At 40.7% G+C, this 15,910-nt stretch overlaps 1 long non-coding RNA gene across 1 annotated transcript; it reads left to right on the forward strand.

The window, feature by feature from the left end:
* The first annotated feature begins 1,896 nt into the window (after window positions 1-1,896).
* On the forward strand, window positions 1,897-13,003 carry LOC145164464 (uncharacterized). The gene is made up of 3 exons (XR_013739829.1): window positions 1,897-2,115; window positions 3,044-11,685; window positions 11,762-13,003. It is a non-coding gene; the product is annotated as an uncharacterized LOC145164464 (long non-coding RNA).
* Window positions 13,004-15,910: the final 2,907 nt, after the last annotated feature.

Raw genomic sequence — 15,910 nt, forward strand, 5'->3', positions numbered from 1 at the left:
GTCTAAGTCGAATGTTTAAGCCCAAAGTGAGTCGCTATTTAATCCAATTCTATGTCATTTAATCCTTTAAACCCATTTCCTTCCATGTTTCCATTTTCCTTCCATGTTTTCCATTTATCTCTCTTGCATTACGTTGTTCCTTGCATTTAAATTAGGAGTTCATAAATGAAATTATTAGAAAATTGCATGCTTCATAATTGTCTTATACTTTTACTTGTTCTTGGAGCCTAACCCCCTCTAAGCCGAGTTAACCTACCACAATTTCTAACGGAACTACAGCATTTCTAGTTCATCTTCTTCATCGGAAGGTGATAGGAAAATCTCTCTCTCTCTCTCTCTCTCTCTATATATATATATATATATATATATATATATATATATATATATATATATATATATATATATACATACTAGGTGTCAGACCCGTGTATTACACGGGTTTATTAAAAATAAAATTTTAATATCAATATATAAATATGAAATATTTTATAATGTAATACTTTACTTAACATAATGTAATCTTCTGAAAATTTGCAAAGAAACTAAATCGTTTGAAATATTTATGAGAATTTATTACCAAATTAATAGGATGATTTTATTTCCTTATAGAACCCATTACAATTTTATGGAATTTTATTTTAAGAAAATTGAAATCCTTAAAAAATGACAAGTGGAAAATAAAATTTCTAAAATTCTCACAAAATGACAAGTGTCAAAATGAAGGAGAAGATGACATGTGACAAAAAAACTTTCATTTATTAAAGAGGATATATATATATATATATATATATATATATATATATATATATATATATATATATATATATATATATATATATATATATATATATTAAGGCTATCTATGCCAAGAACATAGATGGAGTAACCGAGTCGTCTTGAAATGCATGCCGGATCAATGCATTTCCTTGTAACGTATACGGTGTATCACACTGTTCATGAGTACTAAGGAAACACCAAGACCATGTTATTCCTCAATAAGCATGAAATTCCATCTTCAAAACACTTTATTGGCTTCTACACATTTTATTCTTTTTCAGCCGCCAAAACCATAGGACTTGGGCGCCCACCCATAGAGCTACGATTTTTGGTGCCAAGGTTACAGAAATTTGAGGTTTTAACTTTCAAATGGATTCTCAAATCACAATTGTAAACGGTTGTTCCTTAGGTCCAACAAGTTATGATTCTTAAGAAACATCTTTAAAAAGTATTAGTTATGATCTCAAACCCATTTTGATGATGTACTTTATTTTAACTAAATTTCTTTTATGTATAACCAAAACACACAAAGTATTCAATCTGAACAAGTGTTCACACTGAACACCTCTTTTCATAAAAACCATACAGACCTTATTCCTTCTATTTAAGCTACTTCCATCCAATTATTCTCAACATACACTTCAACTTACATACACACATTCAAGTACATTGTAACTTCCGTGAACCATTCCATGACATCTTTGGTCTTCCCATTCCAAAGTATATTTAATTCACATGGAAATAATTTTTTCATCATGAAAACTCTACATGTTCTACATTACCTATTAAACTAACATACCCTTTTTTTTATCATTCATCTATTTCATATTTATTTTGATCTTCGCACCACCATTATATTTCCATTTACTTGTTTTCTAAAACATTGGTGTTACATAAAAAATAGAAAAAGTATTTTTAGTCATCACATTGGCGAGGGACAAAAATCACAACAAACACACATACTTAAAGACCGATCAGTGATAAAAAAAAATATTTTAGACTAAAACTGCAAAGTTTTTACAACCACAAGGACCATTTCTGTATTTTCTCCAGAAACATAACATCATTTTTGACTTTTTGTACAGGAATTTTTGTATACGTCAAACGGTGAAAACCTCTTCTCAATAGCAAAGACAAAAAAAAAAGATCCGACACTTTATCTCACCTCTCTGGCCTCCTTTCCTTCCTCGTTGACTTGCCGTTTACCGGCCGACTTCGTTCCCGTTCAGTCTGCAATTTTCAGTCTTCGTCGTCGTTCTCAGTCGTGTGGCTGTTGGATCGTCCGCTGTCTCGCTGCTTCAGTTCTCGCTGTTGTTCTGTAAGCGGGTAACTGTGAAGGTACTTTCAGTTAGTTTCACATGCTAGACAATTTTATCTTATAATCATAAATCACATCATAATCATGTGTTTGTTCATTAACAGGGGACTGAAATTTCTATTATTTCTGTTACCTTTTTCAGTTTTGTATTTCAGTTAGGATAGTACAGAGTCCATGTACTTCCATAATTCATCCAAATCTTCCAACTCACAAACACGATTCTCAACATATGATCCTTTTGAACCTGAACAGTAATCTAAACATTTATAATGAAGAAGCTTTGATTTTCGATTGTAATAAAGCCAAATTGCCTGGTTAGCTTGCTGACCTGTTGAAGCCAGATTGTAAGGAATCTTGGTTTTCATGGAATACGTTTAGGTGTTATATATTCTATGAATCAAAATTAGATTCTTGCTAGTGCAGAGTCTAGATCATAAATCAATCAATTAATGCGCCATTTATTTGCAAATTGATGATGGATTTCTTTGCAAGTTTAACACCTACAATGTTGGTCAAAGCCTATGTCACTTGTCCCTTGAGACACCTTTGTCACATAATTGATCCCTCACCCTCGTGTGGATAGGATTTGGTTTCTCGAATAGTATTTGGTGTTGATTTGTTTCAGGATTATTTAACTTAACTTTATGGAAATTGTTAGACAATATTAGGGATGTTTGTGGTGGGTTAATCGGATCAAAATAAAGGTTTTGTAGGTTAATTAAATATATTGGTTCAATATGGTGATTCTATATCAATAAATAGTTGTATATATGTTAGTTAATTCTGAAGCATATTACTTCGCATGGAAAAGTCTGGAGGTACGTATGTATTGTTTTTTAGGCATTTAAAAATTTTAAATTATAATGATTATAACGTATTATTATTCAGATTATATTCTTTGATGAGACTTAAGTTGCAAAAGGCATTAATAATTTGGATATTTTGTAGGGACATTATGTATCGGATCTTTAGATTGGTGCACAATTGAGGAAAACGTGGGATTCAAAAGCTTCAGAACACAATACTTACTTTCTTACTTTATGAGAGACAGTAGGCGTAACTCATAATGGTTGCTCTCTCTGAATTTTCTGAAGGATCTTCATCTTCTTCATCAACTCAAGCTCATAGATATGATGTATTTATAAGTTTCAGAGGTGTTGACACTCGTCATAGTTTCACTAATCACCTTTATAATGCCCTCATTCATTCCAACATCACTACCTTCTTAGATGATGAAGAGATTGAAACAGGGGAAGATCTGAAACCAGAACTGGAGAGTGGTATTCGAGGGTCTAGGGCTTCTGTTATCGTGTTGTCCAAAAATTATGCTACTTCCACATGGTGTCTTGATGAACTGGTGTTGATCCTTGAACAACGGAGGACATCCAAGCTTGTTGTAATTCCCATCTTTTATCATGTTGAGCCCACTCATGTCAGGAAGCAATAAAACAGCTTCGGAGATGCAATGGCTAAACATCGATAGAGGATGGAGGCAGAAACGGATGCCAATGAAAGAAGTAAATTGGCTCAAAAGATGGAAAAATGGAATAAAGCGCTAGCAGAAGTTGCTGATTTGAAAGGAAAGGATGTTAAGGACAGGTAACCACATTTCTTATTGTAACATCCCAAAATTCTAGACCAAAAAAAAATTCATTTTTGATATAACGATTCATAAAAGAATTTAAAGAAAACATCAAGTTATTTCATTTTATAAAAACCATAGATCATAACTCTCAAAAGCATGTCATAAAATAGTAACAATGTCAGAGTACAAATCCCAAGAACCTTATATGCGGAAAATCGTGTGTGCGATGGGCTGCTACCATGTCAACTCCTTTCCCTTCGCGGAAGTACCTGAAACCAAAACTGAAAACCGTAAGCACAAAGCTTAGTGAGTTCCCCTTCATACCACATACCATACATAACACATATTTTCTAACATATCCAGGTACTAGCTACCCCTTCGGTCTCATTCAACTGGTAACTTGCCTAGCATATCAGGGTGTTGGCCTACCCTTTCAGTCCTTTCGACCAGTCACTTGCCTAGCATATCAGGGTGCTGGCCTACCCCTTTCATTCTTGTTAACCGGTACCTCGCCTAGCATATCAGGGTTCTGGTCTTACCCCTTCGGTCCTTTCGACCGGTACCGAGGACTATTTCACTCCTACTTCTACCACATAGCATCCTCGTGCATAAACATATAATTCATATACTGCCTAGCTTATCCGGGTGCTGGCATACCCCTTCGGCCCTATCGACCGATACTGGGTTCCATCCTACCCCTCCTACCACTATCACATAACATCATAGCATACTAGCACATAAGCATAACAGATAGTGACATACCAGATAATTATCACAAAGACAAACATCTCTACTATAACTCTTACTAGTGGGTCGGCATTGGTGTCTTCGACCCACTTCTACTGGAAGGTAACTCACCTCAATGTCGTGAAGTAGCTGAATTGTCCTCGGTGCTGGGATCAACTCCTCTCAAACTCCGACACATAACATTCTCCTTTAATTACCTTTTCATACTCATAACCCCTTTAGGGTCAATTCTGGTCAAAATCAAAGTCTATGTCAACACCCTCGTCAAAATCAACCTTTGGTCAAAGTCAACATCTGGTTGACTCAACTCGCCGAGTTCCATAATCCATGAAACCCTGAAGTCCCGATCCTACACGTCGAGTTCTTACATGAACTCGTCGAGTTCTTCCTTATAACATAGTCGGAACTTTTTACTCACAACTTGCCAAGTTCCTCCTTGGGCTCGTCGAGTTCTCCTTCATATAGAGTCGGGACATTTTCTCATAACTCGTCGAGTTCCTCCTTGAACTCATCGAGTTCTTCAACCTTCAAGCCCAAAACATGCCAAACTCGCTGAGTCATCTCCTAGACTCAACGAGTTTACTCAGCAACAGAAAAGGTTGGGGGACCACGACCCAACTCGCCGAGTTGTATGTACAACTCGTCGAGTCCCCTATATTCTAAATCCATACAGTCGTTTTTAGTCGTGATTAATGCATCCAAAACATAGATATGTTTTCCTAGGGTCGATATATCACGTAAAGTTTCTAACTTTACATGCATGCATGGGTTATTTAGCTCAAAAAGCCCTAAAAATGGTTCATTTGATGGATGGGACTCCCATGGCCATAAAATGGGCATCTTTATACCATGGAGTCCCTCAAAGGCTCTGGATCTAAAGTCGTGACTCCAAAATATTCCTGCATCCATGAATGGTTCCAAAAATAGTAAAATACAACCCTAAATGGAGATTTAAGCCATAGAAAGCCAATGTATCAACTTTATACCTCAAATGAGCCAAAAATGAAGTTCTACTGCTGGATCCAAAGCTTCTTCCTTCAACCAAGCACTTCTAGCTTCTACTCCTTCAAGGAAAAACCAAAGAATCACTCATTTTCACTCACACCCACTCACAAAGCTCAAGATCACGAATTATGGTTTGTTGGACTGAGGGAGGCGATGAGGGAGGCTATAAGGAGGTGTTAAGGTCCTTAAATAGGGCGCAAACCCTGAAAGTTAGGGTTTCATTCTGGCAGTCCTACTCGTTGAGTTGAGGCCTTTCAACTCGTCGAGTAGACTTCAAGTGCCACGTCCAAAAATCCCATTCCTACTCGATGAGTTTGGGGCCTCCAACTCATCGAGTCCCTTTGCAAAAATGAATAATTTCATATTAAAATACATATCAGGAACCAGACGTTACAAATCTCACCCACTTATTTTAGACTTCGTCCTCGAAGTCTGCTGCATTTGGGAATGGCTTTGGGTAGTGCTCCCTCATCTCGTCCTCAGGCTCCCAAGTCTAATCCAAGCCCTTGTGGTGCTACCATTACACCTTACTAACTCAACTTTCTTGTTCCTCAGATCCTTCATCTTCCTGTCGAGGATGGCTACTGGTCGCTCGATGTAGTTCAGGCTATCATATACCTGAATATCCTCTATAGGTACCACCAAGGAGCCATCTACCAGGCACTTTCGCATCTGGGAGACTTGGGAAGTGTTGTGGATATGACTAAGCTCGGCTGGCAGGTCCAGTCTAAACGCCACCTTGCCCACCTAGGCTGCAACCCTGAAAGGACCAATGTACCTGGGGCCCAAATTTCCCCGCTTCCTGAACCGGATGACACCTTTCCAAGGTGACACCTTCAGGAGAACCATATCCCTGACCTGAAACTCCAGGTCATATAGGCGTCTGTCGGCGTAGCTCTTCTGCCGACTCTGAGTAGTCTGAAGCTTGCTCCGGACCTGTTGTATCCTCTCTGTCGTCTTGAGTACCACTTTGGTACTCCCCATGACCCTCTGTCCAACCTAACCCCAGCATATCGGGGTCTTGCACTTCCTCCTATACAACATCTCGAAGGGAGAACGGTCTATACTCGCGTTGTAGCTATTATTGTAGGTAAACTCTACCAAGGGAAGGTAGGTATCCCAGCTACCACCGAAGTCTAGAACGCATGCCCGCAGCATATCCTTCAGAGTCTGGATGGTCTGCTCGCTCTAACCATCCGTTTGCGGGTGAAAGGTCGTGCTAAAGTGCAGACGAGTACCTAACTCATCATGAAATTTCTTCTAGAATCTGAAAGTAAATCGCACGTCTCGGTCAGAAATCACAGAAACCGGCACTCTGTGTCGAGATACTACCTCTCTGATGTAGATGTCGGCCAGCTTCTCGGCCGAAATGCTCTCCTGGATCGGGATGAAATGGGCACTCTTGGTCAACCGATCCACGATGACCCAAATCGAATCCACTCCTCGTGCGGTCTTGGGAAGCTTTATGATGAAATCCACAATAATATCCTCCCACTTCCACACAGGGATGTCCAACGGTTACGTCTTATCGTGAGGCCTCTGGTCCTCTTCATTGACCTTCCTATAGGTCAGACATCTCTCGACGTACCAGGCTACATCCCGCTTCATGCAGGGCCACTGGTAATCAGGGCGGAGATCTCTATACATCTCCGTCGCCCCGGGATGGATGGAAAATATAGACTTGTGAGCCTCATCCATCAGAATATGTCGTACTCCGGCCCAATACGGAACCCAGACCCTCCCATGCAGGTTCAGCAACCCACGACTATCATAGTCAAACAAGGCCACCTGGTCTATGATACGCTCACACTTTCGGCGCTCCTCTGTCATTCCCTCAACCTGCGCCTCTCGGATCTGCTCCAAAAGTGGAGTCACCACCGTTATCCTCAAAAAAATGTCTTTGATTGGGGCTGACTTGCAGCTAAGCGCATCGGCCACAACGTTGGCCTTCCCCAGGTGGTAGAGGATCTTCAGAATCATAATCCTTCACCACATCTAGCCACCGACACTGCCTCATGTTCAGATTCGGTTGATCCATGAGGTACCTTAATCTCTTTTGGTCTGTGTATATGGTACAACGAACCCCATAGAGGTAATGCCGCCAAATCTTGAGGGCGAACACAACTGCTCCCAACTCTAGATCGTGTGTCGGGTAGTTCGCCTCGTGAGGCTTCAGCTGCCTCGAGGCGTAGGCGATGTTGTGCCCTCTCTGCATCAACATTGTGCCCAAACCCTATATGGACGCATAACTGTATACTACAAAATCCTCCACGCCCTCTGGCAGGGATAAGATCGGCTCCTCGCACAACCTCTGTCTCAATGTCTCGAACACTGCCTGCTGCTCAGGCCCCCAGTAAAAGACCATGGCCTTCTTCGTCAGCCAGGTCAAGGGTACTGCTATCTTGGATAAGTCTTGTATGAGTCTCCAGTAATAGCCCGCTAACCCAAGGAAACTTCGAATCTCAGATGGATACTTCAGAACCTCTCATCTCATCACAGCCTCTACTTTGGCCGGGTCAACCAAAATCTCATTCTGGTTGACAAGGTGCCCCAGAAACTGCACCTCGCGCAACCAAAACTCACACTTGGCAAACTTGGTGTACAAGCTCTCCCTCCTCAGGTTATCCAACACCTCCCGCAAATGTTCCTCGTGCTGCTCATGCGTCTTGGAGTAATCCAAGATGTCATCGATAAAGACTATCACAGACAAATCCAACATCGGTTTGCATATGAGGTTCATGAGGTCCATGAACGCGGAAGAAGCATTGGTGAGCCTAAAGGACATCACTACAAACTCGTAGTGGCCATAGTGAGTCCGGAAGATAGTCTTTTGTACATTCTCATCTCTAATTCGCATCTGGTGGTAGCCTAAACGCAAATCTATCTTGGAAAACCAAGATGCAACTGTAGCTAGTCGAAGAGATCATCAATCCTCGGGAGTGAATAACAGTTATTCACTGTTACCGTTTTCAACTCCCGATAGTCTATATACATCCTATGTGACCCTTCCTTCTTCTTTACGAACAGGATCAGGGCTCCCCAAGGCGAACTGATCGGTCTGATGAATCCTTTGTCTAACAACTCCTGCAGCTGTGTAGACAACTCCTGCATCTTAGGAGGAGCTAACCGATATGGTTCCTTGACTATCAGAGCCGCACCAAGGACTAGGTCCATCCTGAACTGTAATCGTCTCTCCGGAGGTATCCCATGTAGCTCCTCTGAAAATACGTACGGGTACCCTCGCACCACAGGTACATCACTCACAATCGCCTTACCCACCTCTCGGGTATCCATAGCGTAGGCGAGATACCCTTCACAACCCTGCTGAAGGTAACGTCTTGCTCTTGCTGCTGAACATATAGCTGGTTCACACTACGACCTCTCGCCCGTAATCACTAGCTCTCCTCCACTTGGCGTCCTGACACGTACCAACTACTGCGCACAGTCGATAACCGCCCCATTAGGGCTCATCCAATCCATACCGATGATAACCTTGTTCCCATGCAACGGAAAGGGAACCAAATCCACGAGGTAACGCTCGTCATACAACCTCAAAAAACAATCCTTAAAAACCTCTGATGCCCAAACAGATCGGTTGTCCGCAATCTCAACCTCTAGGGGACAATCTAACATCCTTGATGACTCTGAAAACCTCTTGCAAAGAGAAAGGAAGACAAATGATCGGATAGCCCCCGAGTCATATAACACATGTACTGGAATGTCGTTCACATGGAACGATCCTACACAAAACACATAAACATAGCACATAAATATCATATACGACATGTAATAAGAGTTAGGGAGGAGAAAACATACTCGTCACCACATCCAGTGCGACACGCGCCTCCTCGGCGGTCAACTGGAAGGCTCGGCTCCTCACCACTGGAGCATCTGTCTTGCCCTGTCGGCCATCCGTGATCCGCATGGTCGTTGGAGCTAGCGCCACCACTAGCTCTGCTGGTACTAATCTCGGGCAGTTGGCCTTTTATGGCCCTTCTGATTGCAATGAAAGCAAATCAGGTCTAATGTCTGAAGGGTGGGGATAGGGGCAGTACAATCCCTGCCAAAGTGTCCAATCTTGCCGTACTTATAGCAGCCCAATGACCCTAGTCTACAAACCCCCTCATGTGTCTTGTCGTACTTCCCACAGCGGCTCCGGTCCTGCTGGCCCTTCGACCTAGTGTCAAATCCCATGGGTTTCTTCCCCGAAACCCCAGTCACCTGCCCAGCCTCTGCCTTCCTCTTCTAGATGTGCTATATATCAATCTCCCTCTCTCTCTCGCCCTGGCTATCATGTCCTCCAAATTCGGGCATGCTGAGTAGCTGACATGTTTCTTGATGTCAACTCTCAACATGTCATAGTACCGGGTCTTCCTCATCTCCTCTTCCCCTGCATACTGAGGCACCAGTAAGGCCCTCTCCCTGAACTTGGCGGTAATCTCCGCCACCGACTCAGTCATCTATCTCATGTCAAGAAACTCCCTGGCTAGCTGCTGAATGTCCACAAATGGCGCAAACTCAGCCCTAAACATGGTCACGAAGTCCGACCAAGTCATAGCCTTAATGGCTGGGGCTCCCAACGAATCACTGGCTGCCTCCTACCAGTCTCTAGCTCTGTTCCTGAAACAACCTGCATCATACCTGACCTTCGACCCCTCAGGGTAGAAGCTCGTCAACTGTGCAGACTTGATGTCTGCAATCCACCTCTTGGCCACAATGGGGTCCTTCACCCTGTGGAAGTCTGGCGTACCACATCCCTTGAAATCCTTGAAGGAGAGTTTGCTTGTCCCTGCCTATCCAGATGTCATGTCGCTCCTGAACGCCTTGAGGCGCTCCTCCATGAGTTCGATGATCCTTTCCTTGATCGACCCGAAAATCACCGTGGTCGCCTCAAGGATGCCTCTCGTAATCTCTGATGTGATGAACTCGCGCAACCCATCATCAACCGGCTCGGAACCCGCACCCAAGCCTGAACCTGAACCTGATTCGGACCCTGAACCTCCTGCTCCGAAATATGTCAACACCATTCTGAAACAAAACACATAATCGTTAGGGTCACACCTAATCTCGACAGGTCTCACACACTCTACAAGTTCCTTGGTTCTATCTCAGCCCTCCTTGACTCGAGTACGGATCCCCTGCTTTCAGTAGTACGAGCCCATAATGCCTTCCACATCTATCTGTACTTTCCTCAAGGATTGGCTTGACTTCACCAAGTCCCTTTCGCTACTACTGATTGCTGCACTAATCTCATCCTAGGCTTACCCTAGGGTAATTATCCAACCCACTCTCTGCCACCAGTTGTGTAAGAAGTCTCTGCTACCTTTACCTAACTAGCTCGCGGATACCATTACATATCACTAAGACCAGATAATTCTTCGAATGAGAGGTCGTACCCTACAACGGTTGGACTCAAACAAGAGCTGCGAAATAGGGCTAGACCTAACCTTCTGAAATTATTTAGTCCTCTCAATATGTAACTTAACGAATTCGTTTACTAATTATTTAAAGATAACTAGAACTCATAAAAGCATAAAGCAAGCAACATTCTGGGATTGAGTAACCCAAACCAAGCATATCCTATTCAGGCCATTATATCATTGACTAATCAGTTCTAGCATGTAATTCAACAAGCACATATAGCATGCACATAAGGCATCTTCCTAGATCCATAGCCCTAATATAGCATGAAGTTCTCGTATACATACAATAGGCATATAAGGCATCCTTCCTAGATCCTTATCCCTAATCTAGTATGTAGTTCTCATAATCATGTCATATATCATAGCAAACATGTATGGGTATATTGGGGAAAACATACTTGAGCTCGGCCGATTTCACGCATCACACACCTTGTTCTTTCTCAAAGCTCTTTATTTTAAATTTTAGAAAAACTATTTCTTTGTAAAAATCTTTCAAACCATCTATTTGAGTCCAGACACCCCCGAAGGTGTGTCCGAATCCCTCAAACCAAGGCTCTGATACCAACTAGTAACATCCCAAAATTCTGGACCAAAAAATTTTCATTTTTGATATACCGATTCATAAAAAAATTAAAGAAAACATCATCAAGTTATTTCATTTCATAAAAACCATAGATCATAAATCTCCAAAGCATGCCATAAAATAGTAACAATGTCAGAGTACAAATCCCAAGAATCTCATATGCGGAGAATCGTGTGTGCGATGCGCTGGTACCGTTTCGGCTCCTTTCCCTTCGCAGAAGAAGTATCTGAAACCATAACTGAAAACCGTAAGCAAAAAGCTTAGTTATTTCCCCCCCATCATCTCACATACCATACATAAGACATATTGTCTAACATATCCAGGTACTAGCTACATATTCGGTGTCACACCCGCAAACCTGAACGGCGGAAACATTCGGTGGCGGAGGACGTCATGTACAGTATCATAACAAATGTAAAATAGTAATCAAAGCAACAACAACCATTGTATTGATAATAAAGTGTTTACATTGAATACATAAAGTATATAGTGTGATTCCAAAAGTAGATGACCAAAACAAAGACTTAAAGCTACTATGCTCCATCTTCTTGACACTTTTACGAGTACCTGCTTATTAGTTTCCTGAGAATACAAGTGATTTGGAAAGTGTATCAACATTTAAGTTGGTGAGTTCATAAGTATTTGATTTAGAAGGTAAGTTTATTGTTTCTTGAAAATGTTCGTATGATATTACAGAAAATCCTATATTTTCTTAATAGCTTGAGGTGTAGCCCGTAGCATTGATAACAGAATATATTTGATTCTTACGCTTAAAGAGTGATATATGATACTTTGAATTTGTATATGAAAAGTGACCAATGTTATTTCCTACCATGATTACTTAGTGCATATAAGTTATATAAAATCAAAGATCGAACTGACAGTCGAATGAGTAGATCTGCCCTAAGCCCATAACCAAACAAGGAACAGGAAATGAGGCAGAAACCACACATTCCACTATCTATTGAATCTTCATTTTATATAACCCAAACATACACACTAAGTGATCACATCAATATGAAAATACTTGTATATGTCTCCTGAAAATCCGATATTTTCAAATGAAAAGAGTTATGATTCGTTGTGTTGAAAAATGAATGTATTAGATCCAGAAAATCCCATGTTTTACCTAATAGATGAGTTATGATTCGTTGTGTTGAAAATGAATGTATTAGATCCAGAAAATCCCATGTTTTCCCTAATAGATGAGTTATGATTTGTTGTGTTGAAAATGAATGTATTAGATCCAGAAAATCCCATATTTTCCCTAATAGATGAGAGGCAGTCTTAAATGACCAAGACCGTGATATGTAAGTAACTATGACATACTTAGCTTTATAACTTGGTAGTTTTATTATTAAGTAAAACTAGTTAAAGTTGCGTTTACTGAATTCTGAATGTGCTGATAATACCCTATCATGATTACTTAGTCCCTACAAGTTATATATGACTAAGACTGGAACCGACAGTCGATTGGGTGATTCTGCCCTAAATCCACAACCAAACAAGGAACAGGAAATGAAGCTGAAATCACACATCCCACTGTCTATCAAATGAAAACCATATATAACCCTGATGTAAATACTAAGTGATCATATAGTTATTATCCCCCGAGCTTGATTGAGTTGAGTATTACTACATGTATGAGTCATTGTTTCCGCGTTGTGAGTTCCTATAACCATGCTAATATGACGGATATCCTTACTGTAAATGACCCGAGCTTGATTGAGTTGAGTATTACTACATGTATGAGTCATTGTTTCCGCGTTGCGAGTTCCTATAACCATGCTAATATGACGGATATCCTTACTGTAAATGACATTTGTAACCCCTGAACTTTTGTTCCAACTGTAGCTAACAGTCAGGGCATGGGATTGTCGGTCCCGTATAGATCTATACAGAAACTCACGCTCTCCGAACGGGAAACTCTGGTTATAAGGGAAAGACTCTCGTTTAATACTAAACAAAGCCGCTGTCTCACAAATGATTTGCTAACAATAAGTTCATGAGAGATATATGATAAACCTTTTAGTAAATAAAAATAACGATTTTTATTTATAACCTTGTACGATAGAAAAAGTGGATTGATTTGTAAAGTATAATCAATATAATTTATATGATTTTGTATGAAAAGATTATCCTTTCGACGGTGTTAATAACAACATAATGATGGGTTATATTTACTTGTAACTACATGGTGTTATAGTTGAATTGGTTAGCCTTGATATAATGTAGTATGCAAACGTATAAATAAAATGTATTTCATTTATAAAACATATTGTATCCCATAAGGGTAAAGTTGTGTTGTGAGGTGTTTTGCATGTTAACAATTTCCATATGATAGTTATAAAAGCAATATGAAAGGTATAGCAAAAGATTGATGTTTTCACTCGGGATTAACCGGGTGTTTACTTGTATTCCCCCCCTATAAAACATATAAAAAGTTTAGAAAAGTGTAGGGGTATAACTCACCTGATACAAGTGGTGAGTTGAAGAAGGCGAGACTAAACTCAAGTAGTACTTCGACTGGAAAGAAGCAAGTTCCTCGGGAACTTCGGGACTTCGAGCCTTGCGTCGTGTGCTAGGGTTGTTATCGGGGCTTCGGGGTTGTCTCGAGATGCTTAACACAGAGTAGAAGCGGGAGAGAGGATAGGAATGAGCAGCCAAAGTCGAAAGGCTTCAATTTCTATATATAGGCTAAAAATCGAAGTTCACGTCGTGAGTTTTGCCAATTCACGTCATGAGTTTGTCCCGATTCGTCATGGCATGCGTCATCCGTCAAGTGGCTCTGAAATGGTCAGTTAGACTGTTCGCGTCGTGAACTTTAGTGTTCACGTCGTGAACTCTGAAAATTCTGACACATCGTCGAAACTCGTGCCTCAAACTTCAGAAATTCATATCTTTCGCATACGAGCTCCGTTTTCGACGTTCTTTATATTCACGCGTAGGTGAGATTATGCTCTACAACTCTCGTTTAGACTTCGTCGGCTAATTTTCACTTTATTTTTAATATTATATTTTTAACAGACCGGGACAGGAAAAGTCCGTTAAAAATCCATAACTTCTTCATCCGATGTCCGTTTTCGTCAGAATTTTTACCGTTGCATTACTATCGGCGAGATATTCGATTCTCGTTTAGATGGTGTTGGCAAAAAGTCGCTCGATCTCGATTTCGAGTTTTTAGCTGTCTACTGCTATGTCCGAAACTTCGAAAAATCATAACTTCCTCATATGAAGTCAGATTTGGGCGTTCTTTTTATGTATGTTTACGGTTTTGGGATATCTACAACTTTCATTTAGACACCTATAGTTGAAAAGTATTTTATTGAAATTTCTCGTTTTGTGCTTAACAGTGTTTTACCGGTATCGTCGCGTATCTTCGATTGGTCATAACTTCTTCGTTATAACTCGATTTTTGTGTTCTTTATATTTTTGGAAACCTAGTTACAATCTCTAACACTTTATTTATCCCAATCAAGGTTATTGAACAATTTATTTTTGACCTAAATTTTGCTGGTGTTACATTATCCCCCCGTTAGAGAGAATTTCGTCCCGAAATTCGCATTTGAATGGGACATCGATGGTTGAGGAAAGGTGAGCGTACTTCTGTTCCATTTCAATCTTCTTGTTCTCTACTGAATCCAACTCTTAGTGTGGGTGTTCCAGCGGATCTTCATTATCCTGCCTATTGTTTTAATCGGTAGAGGTCGTGTGGATTTGGGTTTATTTGTCTATGTTCATCTAAATGTTAGTATTGATTACTCGTAATACAGGTCGGCTTCGTCTTGAAGTTCATGGTTGAATTCTTACCTAGTTCGCCTATCACCGCCTTGTGTACACAAGTCGCATACATACTTTGTAGTGATAGGTTAGCCGTAATTATTCCTAGCCTCAACGTTTGAACTTGACTTTTTGTACGCGTGCTATTCCTAAATGGTTTGTCGGTAATCATTCGGGAAGGTTGCAAAAGGTATAGTACTCCTCACATGAGTACTTTGGGATTTTAACAAGAGAAGATTTGGAAGTTTGTGTCGGGTTTGTCGTTACAGATCGAAAGGTTTCCGTTAGTGAACGGTGAAAATGAAGGGTATTTCTATAGCACATGGAATTGGTATGGTGAAGACCAAGCCAATCCATTTCTAGTAGCTATTTGGGAACTTCTTATCGTAACAAGTGCGAAACCGATCGGGAAAAGTGTTCGGACGAGGAAGTAATTTATAATTACTTTTTATCTGGTACTAGATTTTAGTAAAAAGTTAAGCTTTATATATATTTTACTGGGAAAAGCATACCGTTGTTCATAGGGGTTTCGCCGTAGTCTCTCCTCCGGTGATCATTAGTATTCTTCCATCTCCGCCAGAGTTCCTTGTTATTGGACAATCCCTCTGGAAGTGTCCAGTTTCGCCACACCTGTAACAGCCAGGAATCTGCGAGATAGGTTGTGCCGGTACTCTACAGAAACGAGTAGTGTG

This window comes from Lactuca virosa, chromosome 1, assembly GCF_052849685.1.
Source record: "Lactuca virosa cultivar CGN04683 chromosome 1, Lactuca_virosa_CGN04683_v6, whole genome shotgun sequence".
In the NCBI taxonomy this organism is placed as follows: Eukaryota; Viridiplantae; Streptophyta; class Magnoliopsida; order Asterales; family Asteraceae; genus Lactuca; species Lactuca virosa.